The sequence below is a fragment of the Balaenoptera borealis genome, assembly GCF_965194805.1.
Source record: "Balaenoptera borealis genome assembly, chromosome: 13".
Lineage (NCBI taxonomy): Eukaryota > Metazoa > Chordata > Mammalia > Artiodactyla > Balaenopteridae > Balaenoptera > Balaenoptera borealis.
Window position 1 is genome coordinate 101,274,145 of NC_138870.1, and position 12,398 is coordinate 101,286,542.

Here is a 12,398-nt window from a genome sequence, read left to right on the forward strand (position 1 = left end):
AATAGACTATAGTATAGTGTAAACATAGCTTATATATGCACTGGGAAACCAAAAGGTTTGTTGACTCGCTTCATTGTGACATGCACTCTGCCGCGGTGCCTGGAACCGAACCAGCAGTGTCTCTGAGGTTATCAGTACGTCAGTTATTGTAGGGGATTACTGCATGAAATGTGCAAATGACATCATCTACATAGCCTTGTTGGATTATCTCCTCTGGTTCATACTGATATTAAAAGCACATTGTATTATAGAGCTATTCAGATATTTTAAATATAAAGATGTGTTATTTCTTTAATCTAGATGTATGGAATACACTAGGTAAAAGAGGCATTACTTGGAAAGTTCTGCTTTGACAAACTGACAAAGTCTAAATTAACAAAGACTGCATCCCAGTGAGCAGCAAATCAACGAAACGTCCCAAGAAGAGGAGAAAAACAATTAAAATGGAAACAGTTCTCCAAAGAGACACAACTTGGACCCGTTCAACTGCAGGGTATATGCTACCAATACTCCCCAGCCCACTTACTTGAAATTCTTACATTCAGCTCTTGAGAGTTCTTAACTTAGATACAACTGACTTTTAAGTGAGAAGTTTCTCTTGTGGTTTTAGTACAGATGCAGCGGCCCGGCCCCCTGAGTCCCGTCAGACCGAGGTCACGCCCTCCTGGGCGGCACTGCTCCAGGGCTGAGTAACGGTGCGGGTCCCCTGCTCCTGTCCCAGCACCTCTGAGAAGTGCCTGATGATGATGACGTACTTACAGATACAAAAACAGTCTTTACTGTTATTGCAAAAAGCCATAGATGAATATAAATTAAAAGAAAAAAGAAGTTCCCACTGACCTGGTGCAACTACATTCACTCTAATTTTCTTTCTTGCTACTTCTTTAGCAAGAGCGTGTGAGAACGCAACTAGCCCGCCTTTACTGGCGCTGTACACAGACTGGCCAGACTGCCTTTTACACCTGCAATGCTTCCCACATTCACAATGGACCCTGTCTGCTGTTTAATCATTGTCTTCACGGCAGCTCTACAGGTCAGCATGGAGCCCAAGAGCTTAGTATGAAGCTGAGATAGCATATCTTCGGCGTTTGTCCTTACTAAGAGGTTATCCCTGTTAATTCCAGTTGCATTTACCAAGGAATTAACTCGACCTGAATTTTTCTCTATCTCTTCAAATGTGTTTTGAACATCATGTTCTTTGGCAACATCACAGCTCAATGCCAAGTGATCTCCAGTGGCCCATGTAATCACTTGGGTGAAGCCATCGGTGACGTTCCTGTAAAGGTGGCCCCCAACCCCCGACGGTGAACTAGGTGCCCCTGCTCCCGGCCCGCCTCTGACTCAACAACAGCTGCGAGCTTGGACCCTCACAGCATCCTGTCTCCCTACCATCCAGAAACTGAAATTCGCAGAGCAACTGAGAATCCGTTCCTAATAAATGGTGGGGGGGAGAATGCAATAACAAGGAATCTGGCAGAACAGATCTCATTGTCCCTTGGTGAAGGTCACCAAAGCAACGTAGTGACGTCAGTGCTTTGGAAGCAGGAAAGCAGACCGGGTACAACCAGGACTGGGGGGGGGAGCTGCGAGCATCCTGGGCCGGCATTCCCTGTCAGCATATATTAACGACATAATTGGTTATGATAGAGAATCCAAAAGAATGTACAGATAATCTATTAGAGCTAATAAATTTAGCAAGATTGCTGTATACAAAGTCAATATGCCCAAATCAATTGTATTTCTCTATAGCATTCACAAATAATTAGAAAATGACAGTTTAAGAAATCATTTACAATAACATCGAAAGCACAAAGCACCCAAGAACAAATCTAATGAAAGACACGTAAGACATCTGCATGGAAAAACCAGAACATTATTGAGAGAAATCAAATAAGATCTTTAAAAAGGTGGAGAGATAAGCCATATTCATGGCCAAGAAGACTCAATATTGTAATGATTTGAAATCGACCCAAATTGATGTGTACACTGAATGCTATCCCAATCCAAATCCCAGCAGGCTCGTGTGTATGTCTCGGGGGGGGGGCATTGATAAGCTGATCCTAAAATTTATACGCAAACAAAAAGGATCTATAACATTCAAAACAGTCTCAAGAAAGGAGAACAAAATTGGAACTCACAGAACTGGATTCAAGACCTACTATCAAGCCAAACACAAACGTGCATTTGAGCACGGTGTGCAAAGGCAAGCAGGCATGTGAGGGCATGAAAGGGGGCTGTCTCATGGGGGTGGGGTGTCAGTGTGACCGCTTGAAGAAAATGGGCTCAGGAAGTGGCAGGTGTGAGGGCAGGTCAGGGTAGGATGAAAAGAGTACCTGCCGTTTGCCAGGTACTGAACCCTGCAACCGCTCTCTCTGAATTCCCAATGCAGCTCTGCAAAGCATGTGTTACTAACCCATTTTACAGAAAAGTAAACTGAGGCGCAGAGAAATGAAGCCTCTTGCCTCAAATCGCATAGGGCCATGATGCGAACATAGATCCGACGCTATAACCTGTGCTTCCAGTAACAGAATCTGGCCTGGGCCGGAGAAGAGACCTCAGGAGTGAGCAGGTGGGCCACAGAGGTACTGTGTCCTGGCAAAGCAGGGCTCCCCAACATGTCGTGCCTGGCATCTCCAGGGCGGGCCTGTCTCTGTCTTCCTCTTCCTGGCAGGCCTGAGGCTTCTGCAGGCCAGATGTTCTCTGCTTACAAATAACACTGTTTCTGGGGTGGCCTGGGAGGGGAGGGAGACAGGGGGCTAATGGCACAGCAGCGTCTTAAGAGCTGGTGAGTGAATCGACTCTGTACTCTTTAAGCTAAAACTTGGCCAGCACTCAAAGATGCAAAATAAAAATTATTCTCAGCATATTGGGTGCATTCTTTACTCATCCAGCCAATTTCAGAAGAAAGCAGACCCAAATGTTGGCTCCAAACAATTTTCTCTCCTTCTGTGCCCCGGGGTCACATGGGGCCCTGGGAGGAATGCAGCCAGACAGCCTTGGGAGTAAAAGGGTGGCTATTAGTCTGGGAACGAGGGAGGTCTTAATCCCAGAACCCCCGCGGCACCGGGGATTAGGGTCAGCAGCGCGACAGCTGAGTGGCCCCCATCCTTGTTCTGCAGGCCTCACTTTCCTCTTCTGTGAAATGGGGACATCACCCACCTCACCGGACTATTGATCAAGAAGGTAAAAGGCTGCTCCCGGTGCCTGGCGCACAGCAAGTGTGCAGGAAGTAGCGACCCCGCCCTCACAGTCTGTGCACTGGAAGCTACTTGCCCAAGTCACCTGTGTGGGGCTGGTGGCAGGACCCAGCGTGGGACCCTGAGCCCTCCTGTTCCCTAGGACCCATTTGCTACTGGACTCCGGGAAACAGAGCAAGGGACCTCTGAACTCTGTAAATACTCGGGGATCAAAGGGGTCCCAGCATCACACAGGCCCTGAGTAGAGCCTCTTTCTAGTAAACATCTGGCCTGGTGACAGGCACGGGGTTGGGGGGGTTCGGCTCTGCAGAGAAAGGAGTTGGCATCAGGAGCACCAGTTATCTGTGTGCCCCAGACCCCGGGAGTAGAGCCAGTGTGGGGGGGAGGGGGGCACTGCTCCCTAGTCAGAGGCCCCCCTCAGGGACCAAAAGGCCCTATGGCTTCCTGATCCCAAGAGAGTGAGAGCAACTCTCCCTAGTCCCCCTCACCTAGGGAGCTGTGTGGTCTTGGGCAAGTATCTTAACCTCTCTGAGTCTCAATGTCCTCAGCAGTAAAATGGCATCAATACGGAGTGTTCTGCATAGAATAGTGAGAGGATTCCAGGAGTTTATATCTGTGAACTGCTGAAAACAAGGCCTGGCACCTGCAAATGTGTTAGCTGCTATTATTATTATCATGGTTGTGGTGGTTGCTGTTAATCATTGTGACTTCCTGGCAAGGAGTGTGGGGAGGAGGGGGAGGAGGAGGGCAAGGACTCAGAGGATACAGGGCTCTAGGACAGAGGAATCCAGTTGCCAGGTGACACCGTCGTGTTACTCCCTCTGAAACCCCTTGGACTGGTGAGCGGGGGCCCAGGACGACCCTTGTGGGGGAAAAGCACAGGGACGGCTGGTGCAAGGGACATGTGGCCCTTATCCATCCATTCACTCCCCCCAGGGCCTCCTGGGCCAGGCAGGGAGTGACGCTGCTGAGGGAGCAGGGCAGAGACAAAGACAGGGAGAGGCCACGGTCAGCTGTGACATCTTGCACCCACGTGGTGGGCGGTCAGAGCAGCTGGATCACAAGGAGGACTGTGAAGAATGGTGGTGAGCACCCCGTCACCAGAGGTGTGCAAGCCTCGGCGCGGGAGGCAGGGCTGGGGCTCCTGGGTCAGGGGTCCCCCCTCCCACCTCCTGAGAAGTGAGGGGTGGCTGATACAAAGGATGAGCCCACAGGCATCCTGAGAATGCGATGATGGTAACAGCATCCATCCTGCGGGGCTGCTGTGAGGACTGCATTTGTTCCTGTTTGCAGAGCCTGGGCAGAGTGCTGGCACGGAGGGACACTGGCTAGGATTACTGTCACACGCTTGAGGGCCTGGATGGACAGCTCAGACCTCACACCACTGGGAACTTCCATCCTCCATCAAGAGAGGCAGCCAGGAGGCTGGAGGTGGGGAACGGATGCTCTCTCAGCGGCATTAGTCTCCATCATCATTCCGGGATCTCAGTCATCATTCCTGCATCACAGAGTGGCTTTATGGAGTGGAAAAAATCCATTAAGGTTTTTCAAGCAAAGCTCAAGACCTAATCACCTCATTGTTAGGGGCCTTAGTGGTGGCAGCCCTGCCCGCTCCCCCATCAGCCACCGGTCGGGCTCAGGTGGGGCTGTGCCTCCCAGGGCGGGGGCAGGTGACAGGTGAGCCCTCGCCACACTCCAAACAGCTCCAATGACTTCCAGGGATGTCCTTTCCGGGGCTTTCAGCGACAGATTGATCTGGCCCCTCCTGGCACACCCATCCCCCTACATATTAACCTTTAAAAGTCCAACTCTGACATTCTTCTGCCTAAAGTCTCCAATGACTCCCGTTGCCCTCCTGATAGTGTCCAGACCTTCCTCGATGTGCATCAGAGACCCACCGGCTGGCCGGCGTCTGCCCAACTCCCAGGCTGAGCGCATGGCTCTCATCGGGGCAGCCTTGGGCTGGAATCCGGCTCTGCCTGTTCCCAGCAGGTCACCTAACTTCCCTGAACTCCAGGGTCCTCATCTGTAAATGGTATAAAGTAACAGGTGCCTGGAGGTGTTGCTGAGAAAATAGCGAGGTAACGCAGAGGGGCGAGTCCGGCTTGGCTCCAGGCACAGGCTAAACGCTGGCGGCTCTTAGCCTCCTCCTGCCCATCCCACCCCCAACCCTGCCACTGCTCAGCGTTGCGGTGCCCTGGTGGTCGTTGTGCCTCATTCCTTGCCTGCCTGGCTTACAAGGCTCCGTTCAGAGCGTCCTTTTCCAGGAAGCCCTCCCTGATTACCCAGAGTAGCCTTGGGCTTCCCCATCACAGAACGAACGGAGCACATATGACATTGAGCAGATGATGAGCCCCTCAAGGGCAGGACCCTGTCTGGATCCCTAGCACCCAACGCAGGCCCAGGCACAGAGGGGTGTCCCTGGAGGCTGGTTGATCTGAAATGGCCTCTGGAAGCTTCTAACACATCCCTGAGCACATCCAAACCCTCAAGGGACTTGTCACCTCCTTCCTGCCTCAGGCTTTGACTCGGGCTCGTCCCCTCCCTTTACCCTTTTGCCTGTAGACATTCTCCCTGGGCTTAAAGACCAATCGAAGCCACCTCCTCCGTGAAGCCTTCCGGACTCCCCCTCGCCTGTGTCCAGAGTTACCCTTCCTTCTCTTTGTCCCCTTGGCCCTCTTTGCTTCCTGCCTCAGCCCTGAGAAGGAGCGTCTGCTCACAGAGTAGCTGGGGGTGGGGTGGGTGAGGTGGGCATTGTCCTGGAAGAAGGGAGGAAACAGAGCAGAAAGCTGGGACACCCCGCACAGGCCACCTGAGGCTCCCTGGGGGTGTCGCTGGCAGGCTCAGCGGCAAGGGACTCGCTCAAGGTCACGCAGCGAGGAGCAGGGGAGCCGGGATTTGCCCTTGGCTCGGCCCAGCTCCAGTGGCTTCCCCCAAGGCCCATCCTCCCAGACTGCCCCTCTCTCCAGGCTAGTGTGCAGGGCCCAGTGCCCTCCGGAGAGATGAAGTGCAATTGCCTTGAATTAACGGGCAGGGAATCCACTTCCCCGCTAAACGCCCTAATTCCCATATTTACAAACTGCTGATTTCCCTGGGCTCCAGTCTGATTCGCGGGGAAGCGTGTTAAAACCCCTGGTTTCTGCCAGCTTCCCACTGGGGTGGCTTCTCTGAGGGGTCAGGTGTGAAGTGGGCAGAAGGGTGAGGACAGTCAGCCGTGCGGAGGGCCCAGGAGGAGGCTTCCGGGAGCTTCCAGAAGCCTGGAGCTGGTGGAGAGCTGGGTTTGAGGAAGAACCAGGAGGTCAGAGTGACTGAATGCTGGTTGGAGTTGGAAGTTGGCCAGTGAGAGTGGGGAGGGGTCTTGAGTTGAAGAGAGGGGTCCGGGGGAGATCACACAGCCCCAGGCGGCCTCGGTGAGCGTTGAGACTTTATCCTGAGTGCACTGGAGGCCCTTAGAGCTGCTCCGGGAGAAGTTACAAGATGCCAACAGTATCTTAAAGAGCCCTTTGGACCATGTGAGAGGCCCTGGGGGGTCAAAGGGAAGCAGGGAGCCACCTAAGGGGGTGGGGGCCCAGGAAGCACGTGAGAGATGAGAAGCCGGACAGCGAGGCCTGGCCGGAGAGGTGGGCCATTCAGGATGTGCTTTGAAGGTAGGGCTGCGGGACCCGCTCATGGTTTGGACGCTGCACGTAGAGGTGCTGGGGGAGATGGGGGAGGGGAAATCGGGGAACAGTTGATATTTGGTCAGTGTCGCCCTGTCCAGGGAGGAGCCCTCAGCTGAGCCTGCTGGGGACGCTGCAGAGGTCAGAGGTCGGAACTGCACTCAGGGAAGGTCCGTCCACCTCCTGGATCTCAGTGGAGCCCCAGAATTGCTCCCAGCCACACGGCAATGGGACTTCCGACTGGGGGGTCTCATGACAAGGCTTCATGCTTTCCTGGTCCTCAGCTAACCCTCCCTCTCAGGATCTTGCACTGGCCTGTTGAGGGGCCCAACATCACCCCATTTCTCAGATGAGGGCATTGGGGACCAGCAGGCGATGGGACCTGCCCAAGTCCCATAGCTGTAAGTGGCGGTGACCCTGGCCACCCGTCCCTGTCCTGTGCTTTCAGCTCTAAGGGCCTGGGGTGTTTGCCCCTGCCCCCCTTTGCCCCTAGCCTTGTGGCAGAGCCCCCAGAAGGTGCTGGCCCTGAGTCCTGTGTCCACGCCCCCCTTGGCTAGCCCCCCAACCCTGGCTTTACCCCCACGGTATGCAGAGGGTGCCCACCCACAAGTGTCAACTCTGAGGCCTCCCTGAGCCCCAGACCCACACTCCCTTGACGGCAGATGGGTGGACCTTCGCGTCTGCAGCAGCCACCTCTGGTTGTTTCCGGAAGATTCATTCTCTGTGCTTTTCTCTCTTTTCCAAAATTTCAGATATAACTATTCCAAAGATGAAACATTGGGAGGACCCTCCCACTGAGGGAGCCTCTTCCCCACCTGGGGACAGGAACGCATCTTCCAGCCCCCTGGGCATCCCCTCACGACATCCTCCCCAGAGAGAAGAGGTGCTTTCCTTATGTCACACAGCCAGCAGGTGGCAAAGTCACGTCTTAAAACAGCATGCTGTCTGCCAGGCCAGGGCCCCTCGGGATATCCCAGAGTGCTGGCTGGGAGGCTGAGTGCCACGCTTAGCCCACCCCTGTGCACCAGCAGGTAGGCGCGTCCCTGCCCTGGTTTCCTCGTCTGCCAAGAGACACGTGGCCTCTGTCCCCGTAGCTCCCGCGTACACGCACGTGAGGATTCAGTGGGTTGCGTACATGCACAAACGTGCTCTGTCAAGGACTAAACACTTGCTGTGTTGGGATTTCTCATGGCTCCTCTGTCCCTGGGCTCAGACACTGGAGAGCAGCTGGAACGCGGCAGAGCGGGGCTCCCTGCAGATGCCCCAGGAGCGCCTGGGTGGCTCTGGCTTTGTGTGCCTGCGTGCATGTGCATGTGCGTGTGCGTGTGCATGTGCACGTATGTGTGTGTATTTTACCTGTGGCGCCCGCTGTCATCAGGACCGCTGGGAGACACCCGCATTTGTCTGGAGTCTTGGCCGGCAGGTAATAACTTATGTAGTGATTCCTGGGTGCTGTCTCCTGCCTCCCCTCCCCTGGGGACAGGACCTCGGCTGGCCTGGGAGGGAAGTGGGTCTGGAGGAGGCCAGGGCAGGGCTTCCCCAGGCTGGGCCCCTGTTCCAGCTCAGCTGAAGGCTGTATGACACTGCAACTGTCCTGTGACCTGCGCAGTGCGGCACCCAGGCAGAGCGCACTATGGTCCATGCAGACATCGTAATCTTGGTGCAGGAGGATGGGCTGCTTGGCCCAGGGGTCACTGAGCATCGCTGGTGCGGGTGGCTCCTGGCACTGACCTCACCTCCCCGGCGGCCAACCTGCCCTCTGCCTTGGGGGGCAGGGGTGACTGGGGACGAGGACCCTGGCCCTGCATGCATGGGTGGCGTTGAGTTTGATCCAAGCTAAGCCTCAGTCACTCAGTGAAGGGGACGTCTCCAGCCAGCGCCACTCAGCTGGTCCCCACGGAGAGTCCTCCCCGGGGAGAAATGTGGAAGACAAGCCACAGGCAACGAGGGGGTGCAGACCACCCGCTCGCCAGTAAGGAACACGCCCTGATGAGTCCAAGGGCAGGTGCATATGTGCCCAGCACGTGTGTGGTGTGTGCATGCACACGTAGGTGCGCGGGTATGGGGGGGCGGGCCTGGGGATCCAAGCGGGAGGGGCCGAGTGTGTTCTCATCACCTCCCTCCACCCCATTTGCCACACCTGAGGCTGAGCCGCCACCACTTCCAGCTTGGTCCCCTGGTCCCCCGAATCCCCCTGCACACAGCCAGCAGGCTTTTTTCTGAAACACCTGCCTGACTGTGTCAGCTCCTTAATGAGATTGATCATTGCCTTCCTTTAGGATGAACACCCAAATCCTCCACGGATTTATAATGCATCATCCAAACCGGTCTTTACTCTTGAATGTAAAAGAGAGATGTTGATAAAGTCAGGATTACAGGTGTAAATGGGACTCTCCTGAGCTGCCCGGAACCTGTGGTCGCCCTCATGCTAAAGCTCTGTGTAAGGCTTGGTGGGGACTGGCCACTGCCCACCTCTCCAGCCACATCTCACATCCTGCTCCGCTCTGTTTTCTGAACTTTTTTCTTGCTATAAACTTTAGGTTCCTTTCCACCCCAGGGCCTTTGCACATGCTGTTCCTTCTGTCTGGAATGCTCTTCCTCCCTCTTCCCCTCCTCTCCTCCTAGTTAAGTCTTGTCCATCCTTTAGATCCCAGCTCAGGGAAACCTCCTTCCCTCCCTGGTGGGCTCAGAGAAGTTATCTGCCTTGTAGCTGCTCACCCGCTTGGGTAGCTAATGTCCGCCTCCTGCCCGGGGCCACATGCCCATGGGCCCATGCCAGTTTGGGGCACTGACAACTTCCCAGGCAAGGCCTGGTACACACTAGGTGCTTAACTCCCCCCATCCCCACCTAGAAAGGCACAGGACCAGAGCTGGGTCTCCATACACACTTGCTGCCTGATGTTAACAGCCCCCCAGATGGTGCTACCATCCCCTGAAGCTCAGAGAGCTGTGGACACTTCCTGGAGTTCACTTAGTCGGTAAGTGGCAGAGGTGAGAGTCAAACCCACTTCTTCCCAGAGGATGGTTTCCACTGGGGAGCAGGAGAAGCCCAGGCTGGGGAGTTGCTCGGCGTCAGGCCCTGCGTGGGGAACCGTCAGCCTGTGTGAAGCCTGCAGCCCTCCCCTCACCGCCGTGGGTGTGGAAGGCGGGTGGTCCTGCTCCCCCAGAGCGGGAGGGTCTCCCCCACCAGTGGGCGTCCTTCAGAAAGAGAATGATGCTGCAGACTGCGTGCCCACGTATGCCTTCCCGTCAGATGGCCATCACGGGGAGGTGGAGCCCAGCTGTGCCAGGAGAACAGTGATGGGCAAGCTCCCCACGAGGGGCTCCATCTAAGGAGGAACTTTCTAGAAGGCAAAGCTGTCCTCCGTAAGAACAGCCTGCCTGAGTAAATGGTGAGGCGTATGACACCTGCCCTTCGTGCCCTTTGGGTGGTCCCGGTGGGAGGGCAGTGGTGGGGGGAAGGTGAGGGACAGAGCTGCCTGCAGCCATGAGTTGTCAGAACTGCAGGGGCCACGGGCCGGCCCCACCGTGACTCTGCTGTTTTCCTCCCGCCCTGACCTCAGGTGACAGCTGCTGGGGACTTGTGTCTGCAGCCATGCTGGGCTTCCTCGGGGGGCGGGTAGTGCTGTGGCTTGTGCATCTGTGTGTCTCCACTGGCCAGTGAAGACTTAGGAGTCAGCAGCTCCTTACTGAGCAGCCACTGTGAGCCAGACCCTGGGGCTGCGGAAGGGGTGCACGGGGCTCCTTCTTGGGGAACTCGAGTCTGTCAGGGGGAGACAGGCACATAGTATGAGTCTAAAAGATGAGCTATAGCTCGGGGGAGATGCGGGACGCCCAGGGCGCACAGAGGAGCAGACCGATGGCCGTGGACGTGGCGGGGCACCTGGGGACATGCTTCCCAGGGAGCCCAAGACAGGAGGTGAGTGTCGAAAGATGAGTAGGAGTTGACCAGGGAGTTGAAGGAGGGAGAGTGTCTGGGCGGAGGGAACAGCGTGGACAAAGGCACGGAGGGGTGATTCTGGACATCTGGGTGTGCCGAGCTGAGGGTTGAGGCCCAGACATGGGATAGAGTTTGGGGAGGGGGAGGCAGAGGTCAGTTGGGGGGGGGCATGGGGGAGGGGAGCGGATCAGACAGGCCCTGGCAGGAGTGTGGGTTTTAGCCCCGGGGATGTCCAGGAGCCAGGGAAGAGTTTTCAGCAGGAGGGAAGGACCTGGGCTGATTTGGGTCTTGGGAAGTTCTGTCCAGCACTGGTGAGGAGGCCTGGACCCCAGCATCTGGCAGGTGCTTTTGTCAGAGACCTTGACCAGCCTTTCCAAGAAGGACAGACAGACGTGGAGACAGGAGGCAGAAAGACCCAGAGGATGTTCACAGAGCATCTGGGGAAAGCAGGGAGGCCCAGCATCTCCTCTCCTGCCTGCAAAGCCGGGAAGGGCCCGCGTGGGTATGAGAAGCCGGCCTCTCCCCTACAAGGCATTTGAAAGTGTGCCTGATCGACAGCAGAACAGTAAAAGGAGGAATTCAAGCACAGTCAATCCCTCCCTTTGCTGGGATTAGCTGCCAGGAGTGTAATGATTTTCATTAATACCTTCAGCTTTCCTCAAACTTGATTATAATTACTCTCCAGCCCACGTTCCCCTCCGTGAAGTGATGTCGAGTGGAATGTACATTAATCAAATCAACATCTGAATGCCGATGGTCTGAGCTCGGAGCCCGCGGCCAATGGGAGAGGCCAGAAGGGGGTGGCTGGGCACCCTCTCTCCCTGGGGCAGGACATCCCTATAGACGGAAGAATTGATGAATGCTAATGTGGCCGTGATGAGCCGCCGCCTTGCAGCCGCCTGCTTCCTGTTCACAGGCTCTGTTCTCATTTATCACCTGCTGGGCCCTCACCACATGTCCTGGTGGCAGGAATATTGTTTGTATTTTCAGAAAAGAAAGAGCCGTGGCTCAGAGAAGTCCAGTGACTTCCCGAAGGTCACACAGCATGTTGACAGTTTTAAACCAGAGTTTGGTGACCTTTGGCCCACCTTCTCTTTCCTCTACAACCTGATTGTTCCCCTGGGAAGCAGGGTGGGTAGAGGTGGGCGCTGGAAGGAAGAGAGGGGCAGAGAGGGAAGGCAGGAGGAAATGGGAGGCAGGCTTCCCGGTCTGGCCACCCCAGAGTCCTGAGTACTGGCTGACGCCTGCGTCTCCTCTATAGATGACCCTCCCCTCTGCACTCTGAGTGATTTTTAAGATGCAGACGTGATTGTGTCACTCGGGGCTCTGAAGACCCAGCCCAGTTCCGGCCTCTTCTTCTCCACCTGCCTGCTGCGTCCCAGCTACACCATTTGTTTGCCATTTCTCCAAGCCCAGTGCCTGTGGGCCCCGTCCCCAGCCTCGCAGGCCCCTTGGACGGCCCCAGGTGGCTCCACGTGGCCCCCTGTCCCTTCTGTGGGTCTCAGGCACTCATAAATAATCTCTATGAGACGTCAGTTACATAGATTTTTTTTTTTCCACCGATGGAGTTGAAGGCTGACAGATGGGCCTGGGCCTGGCAGC